We start from the raw sequence: 8195 nt of genomic DNA on the forward strand, positions 1-8195 counted from the left end.
AGACAGAAGCATTCTGAGAAACATCTGTGTGATGAGTACCTTCAACTCACAGACTTGAACGTTCCCTTTGATAGAACAGTTTTGAAACACTCCTTTTGTAGAATCTGCATGTGTTTATTTGGAGCGCTTTGAGGCCTATGCTGGAAAAGGAAATATCTTCACATAAAAACTAGAGAGAAGGATTCTCAGAAACTTCTTTGTGATGAGTTCATTCAACTCACAGAGTTGAACCTACCAATTGATAGAGAAGTTTGGAAACACTCTTTTTGTAGAATCTGCAAGTGGATATTTGGAGCCGTTTGAGGCCTATGCTGGAAAAGGAAATATCTTCACATAAAAACTGAACAGAAGCATTCTCAGAAACTTCTTTGTGTTGAGTGCATTCAACTCACAGACTTGAACTTACCTATAGAAAGAGCAGTTTTGAAACACTCCTTTTGTAGAATCTGCAAGGGTTTATTTGGAGCACTTTGGGGCCTATGTTGGAAAAGGAAATATCTTCATATAGAAACTAGACGGAAGCATTCTCAGAAACTTCTTTGTGATGAGTGCATTCAACTCACAGACTTGAAGCTTCCTTTTGAAAGAGCAGTTTGGAAACACTCTTCTTATAGAATCTGCAAGTGGATATTTGGAGCGCTTTGAGGCCTATGCTGGGAAATGAAATCTCTTCACCTAAAAACTAGACGGAAGCATTCTGAGAAACTTCTTTGTGATGAGTGCATTCAACTCACAGACTTCAACGTTCCTTTTGATAGAACAGTTTTGAAACATTAAGTTTGTAGAATCTGCAAGTGTTTATTCGGAGCACCTTGAGGCCTATGTTGGAAAAGGAAATATCTTCACATAAAAGCTAGAGAGAAGGATTCTCAGAAACTTCTTTGTGATGAGTTCATTCAACTCACAGAGTTGAACCTACCAATTGATAGAGAAGTTTGGAAACACTCTTTTTGTAGAATCTGCAAGTGGATATTTGGAGCCGTTTGAGGCCTATGCTGGAAAAGGAAATATCTTCACATAAAAACTGAACAGAAGCATTCTCAGAAACTTCTTTGTGTTGAGTGCATTCAACTCACAGACTTGAACTTACCTATAGAAAGAGCAGTTTTGAAACACTCTTTTGGTAAAATCTGCAAGTGGTTATTTGGAGCACTTCGAGGCCTGTGCTGGGTTTTGGAATATCTTCACCTAAAAACTACAGAGAAGCATTCTCAGAAAGTTCTTCACGATGCATTCATTCAACTCACAGAGTTGAACCTTCCTTTTGATAGAACAGTTTTGAAACACTCTTTTTGTAGAATCTGCAAGAGGATATTTGGAGCGTTTTGAGGCCTATGCTGGAAAAGGAAATATCTTCACATAAAAACTAGACAGAAGCATTCTCAGAAACTTCTGTGTGATGAGTGCATTCAACTCACAGACTTGAACGTTCGTCTTGAAAGAGCAGTTTCGAAACACTCCTTTTGTAGAATCTGCAAGTGTTTATTTGGAGCGCTTTGAGGCCTATGTTGGAAAAGGAAATCTCTTCACATAAAAACTAGACAGAAGCATTCTCAGAAACTTCTTTGTGATGAGTGCATTCTACTCACAGTGTTGAAGCTTGCTTTTGATAGAGCAGTTTTGAAACACTCTTTTTGTAGAATCTGCAAGTGGATATTTGGAGTGCTTTGAGGCCTATGCTGGAAAAGGAAATGTCTTCACATAAAAACTAGACAGAAGCATTCCAGGAAACTTCGGTATGATAAGTGCATTCAACTCACAGACTTGAACGTTCCTTTTGATAGAACTCTTTTGAAACACTCCTTTTGTAGAATTTGCAAGTGTTTATTTGGAGCGCTTTGAGGCCTAAGCTGGAAAAGGAAATATCTTCACGTAAGAACTAGACAGAAGCATTCTCAGAAACTTCTTTCGGATGAGTGCATTCAACACACAGACTTGAACCTTGCTTTTGAAAGAGCAGCTTTGAAACACTCTTTTCGTAGATTCTGCAAGGGGATATTTGGAGCGCTTTGAGGCCTATGCTGGGAAATGAAATCTCTTCACCTAAAAACTAGGCAGAAGCATTCTGAGAAACATCTGTGTGATGAGTACATTCAACTCACACACTTGAACGTTCCCTTTGATAGAACAGTTTTGAAACACTCCTTTTGTAGAATCTGCATGTGTTTATTTGGAGCGCTTTGAGGCCTATGCTGGAAAAGGAAATATCTTCACATAAAAACTAGAGAGAAGGATTCTCAGAAACTTCTTTGTGATGAGTTCATTCAACTCACAGAGTTGAACCTACCAATTGATAGAGAAGTTTGGAAACACTCTTTTTGTAGAATCTGCAAGTGGATATTTGGAGCCGTTTAAGGCCTATGCTGGAAAAGGAGATATCTTCACATAAAAACTGAACAGAAGCATTCTGAGAAACTTCTTTGTGTTGAGTGCATTCAACTCACAGACTTGAACTTACCTATAGAAAGAGCAGTTTTGAAACACTCCTTTTGTAGAATCTGCAAGGGTTTATTTGGAGCACTTTGGGGCCTATGTTGGAAAAGGAAATATCTTCATATAGAAACTAGACGGAAGCATTCTCAGAAACTTCTTTGTGATGAGTGCATTCAACTCACAGACTTGAAGCTTCCTTTTGAAAGAGCAGTTTGGAAACACTCTTCTTATAGAATCTGCAAGTGGATATTTGGAGCGCTTTGAGGCCTATGCTGGGAAATGAAATCTCTTCACCTAAAAACTAGACGGAAGCATTCTGAGAAACTCCTTTGTGATGAGTGCATTCAACTCACAGACTTCAACGTTCCTTTTGATAGAACAGTTTTGAAACATTAAGTTTGTAGAATCTGCAAGTGTTTATTCGGAGCACCTTGAGGCCTATGTTGGAAAAGGAAATATCTTCACATAAAAGCTAGAGAGAAGGATTCTCAGAAACTTCTTTGTGATGAGTTCATTCAACTCACAGAGTTGAACCTACCAATTGATAGAGAAGTTTGGAAACACTCTTTTTGTAGAATCTGCAAGTGGATATTTGGAGCCGTTTGAGGCCTATGCTGGAAAAGGAAATATCTTCACATAAAAACTGAACAGAAGCATTCTCAGAAACTTCTTTGTGTTGAGTGCATTCAACTCACAGACTTGAACTTACCTATAGAAAGAGCAGTTTTGAAACACTCTTTTGGTAAAATCTGCAAGTGGTTATTTGGAGCACTTCGAGGCCTGTGCTGGGTTTTGGAATATCTTCACCTAAAAACTACAGAGAAGCATTCTCAGAAAGTTCTTCACGATGCATTCATTCAACTCACAGAGTTGAACCTTCCTTTTGATAGAACAGTTTTGAAACACTCTTTTTGTAGAATCTGCAAGAGGATATTTGGAGCGTTTTGAGGCCTATGCTGGAAAAGGAAATATCTTCACATAAAAACTAGACAGAAGCATTCTCAGAAACTTCTGTGTGATGAGTGCATTCAACTCACAGACTTGAACGTTCGTCTTGAAAGAGCAGTTTCGAAACACTCCTTTTGTAGAATCTGCAAGTGTTTATTTGGAGCGCTTTGAGGCCTATGTTGAAAAAGGAAATCTCTTCACATAAAAACTAGACAGAAGCATTCTCAGAAACTTCTTTGTGATGAGTGCATTCTACTCACAGTGTTGAAGCTTGCTTTTGATAAAGCAGTTTTGAAACACTCTTTTTGTAGAATCTGCAAGTGGATATTTGGAGTGCTTTGAGGCCTATGCTGGAAAAGGAAATGTCTTCACATAAAAACTAGACAGAAGCATTCCAGGAAACTTCGGTATGATAAGTGCATTCAACTCACAGACTTGAACGTTCCTTTTGATAGAACTCTTTTGAAACACTCCTTTTGTAGAATTTGCAAGTGTTTATTTGGAGCGCTTTGAGGCCTAAGCTGGAAAAGGAAATATCTTCACGTAAGAACTAGACAGAAGCATTCTCAGAAACTTCTTTCAGATGAGTGCATTCAACACACAGACTTGAACCTTGCTTTTGAAAGAGCAGCTTTGAAACACTCTTTTCGTAGATTCTGCAAGTGGATATTTGGAGCGCTTTGAGGCCTATGCTGGGAATGAAATCTCTTCACCTAAAAACTAGACAGAAGCATTCTGAGAAACATCTGTGTGATGAGTACATTCAACTCACAGACTTGAACGTTCCCTTTGATAGAACAGTTTTGAAACACTCCGTTTGTAGAATCTGCATGTGTTTATTTGGAGCGCTTTGAGGCCTATGTTGGAAAAGGAAATATCTTCACATAAAAACTAGAGAGAAGGATTCTCAGAAACTTCTTTGTGATGAGTTCATTCAACTCACAGACTTGAACCTACCAATTGATAGAGAAGTTTGGAAACACTGTTTTTGTAGAATCTGCAAGTGGATATTTGGAGCCGTTTGAGGCCTATGCTGGAAAAGGAAATATCTTCACATAAAAACTGAACAGAAGCATTCTCAGAAACTTCTTTGTGTTGAGTGCATTCAACTCACAGACTTGAACTTACCTATAGAAAGAGCAGTTTTGAAACACTCCTTTTGTAGAATCTGCAAGGGTTTATTTGGAGCACTTTGGGGCCTATGTTGGAAAAGGAAATATCTTCATATAGAAACTAGACGGAAGCATTCTCAGAAACTTCTTTGTGATGAGTGCATTCAACTCACAGACTTGAAGCTTCCTTTTGAAAGAGCAGTTTGGAAACACTCTTCTTATAGAATCTGCAAGTGGATATTTGGAGCGCTTTGAGGCCTATGCTGGGAAATGAAATCTCTTCACCTAAAAACTAGACGGAAGCATTCTGAGAAACTTCTTTGTGATGAGTGCATTCAACTCACAGACTTCAACGTTCCTTTTGATAGAACAGTTTTGAAACATTAAGTTTGTAGAATCTGCAAGTGTTTATTCGGAGCACCTTGAGGCCTATGTTGGAAAAGGAAATATCTTCACATAAAAGCTAGAGAGAAGGATTCTCAGAAACTTCTTTGTGATGAGTTCATTCAACTCACAGAGTTGAACCTACCAATTGATAGAGAAGTTTGGAAACACTCTTTTTGTAGAATCTGCAAGTGGATATTTGGAGCCGTTTGAGGCCTATGCTGGAAAAGGAAATATCTTCACATAAAAACTGAACAGAAGCATTCTCAGAAACTTCTTTGTGTTGAGTGCATTCAACTCACAGACTTGAACTTACCTATAGAAAGAGCAGTTTTGAAACACTCTTTTGGTAAAATCTGCAAGTGGTTATTTGGAGCCCTTCGAGGCCTGTGCTGGGTTTTGGAATATCTTCACCTAAAAACTACAGAGAAGCATTCTCAGAAAGTTCTTCACGATGCATTCATTCAACTCACAGAGTTGAACCTTCCTTTTGATAGAACAGTTTTGAAACACTCTTTTTGTAGAATCTGCAAGAGGATATTTGGAGCGTTTTGAGGCCTATGCTGGAAAAGGAAATATCTTCAAATAAAAACTAGACAGAAGCATTCTCAGAAACTTCTGTGTGATGAGTGCATTCAACTCACAGACTTGAACGTTCGTCTTGAAATAGCAGTTTCGAAACACTCCTTTTGTAGAATCTGCAAGTGTTTATTTGGAGCGCTTTGAGGCCTATGTTGGAAAAGGAAATCTCTTCACATAAAAACTAGACAGAAGCATTCTCAGAAACTTCTTTGTGATGAGTGCATTCTACTCACAGTGTTGAAGCTTGCTTTTGATAGAGCAGTTTTGAAACACTCTTTTTGTAGAATCTGCAAGTGGATATTTGGAGTGCTTTGAGGCCTACGCTGGAAAAGGAAATGTCTTCACATAAAAACTAGACAGAAGCATTCCAGGAAACTTCGGTATGATAAGTGCATTCAACTCACAGACTTGAACTTTCCTTTTGATAGAACTCTTTTGAAACACTCCTTTTGTAGAATTTGCAAGTGTTTATTTGGAGCGCTTTGAGGCCTAAGCTGGAAAAGGAAATATCTTCACGTAAGAACTAGACAGAAGCATTCTCAGAAACTTCTTTCAGATGAGTGCATTCAACACACAGACTTGAACCTTGCTTTTGAAAGAGCAGCTTTGAAACACTCTTTTCGTAGATTCTGCAAGTGGATATTTGGAGCGCTTTGAGGCCTATGCTGGGAAATGAAATCTCTTCACCTAAAAAGGAGGCAGAAGCATTCTGAGAAACATCTGTGTGATGAGTACATTCAACTCACACACTTGAACGTTCCCTTTGATAGAACAGTTTTGAAACACTCCTTTTGTAGAATCTGCATGTGTTTATTTGGAGCGCTTTGAGGCCTATGCTGGAAAAGGAAATATCTTCCCATAAAAACTAGAGAGAAGGATTCTCAGAAACTTCTTTGTGATGAGTTCATTCAACTCACAGAGTTGAACCTACCAATTGATAGAGAAGTTTGGAAACACTCTTTTTGTAGAATCTGCAAGTGGATATTTGGAGCCGTTTAAGGGCTATGCTGGAAAAGGAGATATCTTCACATAAAAACTGAACAGAAGCATTCTCAGAAACTTCTTTGTGTTGAGTGCATTCAACTCACAGACTTGAACTTACCTATAGAAAGAGCAGTTTTGAAACACTCCTTTTGTAGAATCTGCAAGTGGATATTTGGAGCCGTTTGAGGCCTATGCTGGAAAAGGAAATATCTTCACATAAAAACTGAACAGAAGCATTCTCAGAAACTTCTTTGTGTTGAGTGCATTCAACTCACAGAATTGAACTTACCTATAGAAAGAGCAGTTTTGAAACACTCTTTTGGTAAAATCTGCAAGTGGTTATTTGGAGCACTTCGAGACCTGTGCTGGGTTTTGGAATATCTTCACCTAAAAACTACAGAGAAGCATTCTCAGAAAGTTCTTCACGATGCATTCATTCAACTCACAGAGTTGAACCTTCCTTTTGATAGAACAGTTTTGAAACACTCTTTTTGTATTATCTGCAAGAGGATATTTGGAGCGTTTTGAGGCCTATGCTGGAAAAGGAAATATCTTCACATAAAAACTAGACAGAAGCATTCTCAGAAACTTCTGTGTGATGAGGGCATTCAACTCACAGAGTTGAACGTTCGTCTTGAAAGAGCAGTTTCGAAACACTCCTTTTGTAGAATCTGCAAGTGTTTATTTGGAGCGCTTTGAGGCCTATGTTGGAAAAGGAAATATCTTCACATAAAAACTAGACAGAAGCATTCTCAGAAACTTCTTTGTGATGAGTGCATTCTACTCACAGTGTTGAAGCTTGCTTTTGATAGAGCAGTTTTGAAACACTGTTTTTGTAGAATCTGCAAGTGGATATTTGGAGTGCTTTGAGGCCTATGCTGGAAAAGGAAATGTCTTCACATAAAAACTAGACAGAAGCATTCCAGGAAACTTCGGTATGATAAGTGCATTCAACTCACAGACTTGAACTTTCCTTTTGATAGAACTCTTTTGAAACACTCCTTTTGTAGAATTTGCAAGTGTTTATTTGGAGCGCTTTGAGGCCTAAGCTGGAAAAGGAAATATCTTCACGTAAGAACTAGACAGAAGCATTCTCAGAAACTTCTTTCGGATGAGTGCATTCAACACACAGACTTGAACCTTGCTTTTGAAAGAGCAGCTTTGAAACACTCTTTTCGTAGATTCTGCAAGTGGATATTTGGAGCGTTTTGAGGCCTATGCTGCGAAATGAAATCTCTTCACCTAAAAACTAGACAGAAGCATTCTGAGAAACATCTGTGTGATGAGTACCTTCAACTCACAGACTTGAACGTTCCCTTTGATAGAACAGTTTTGAAACACTCCTTTTGTAGAATCTGCATGTGTTTATTTGGAGCGCTTTGAGGCCTATGCTGGAAAAGGAAATATCTTCACATAAAAACTAGAGAGAAGGATTCTCAGAAACTTCTTTGTGATGAGTTCATTCAACTCACAGAGTTGAACCTACCAATTGATAGAGAAGTTTGGAAACACTCTTTTTGTAGAATCTGCAAGTGGATATTTGGAGCCGTTTGAGGCCTATGCTGGAAAAGGAAATATCTTCACATAAAAACTGAACAGAAGCATTCTCAGAAACTTCTTTGTGTTGAGTGCATTCAACTCACAGACTTGAACTTACCTATAGAAAGAGCAGTTTTGAAACACTCCTTTTGTAGAATCTGCAAGGGTTTATTTGGAGCACTTTGGGGCCTATGTTGGAAAAGGAAATATCTT

The sequence above is a fragment of the Pongo abelii genome, chromosome 17 (assembly GCF_028885655.2).
Source record: "Pongo abelii isolate AG06213 chromosome 17, NHGRI_mPonAbe1-v2.0_pri, whole genome shotgun sequence".
NCBI lineage: Eukaryota > Metazoa > Chordata > Mammalia > Primates > Hominidae > Pongo > Pongo abelii.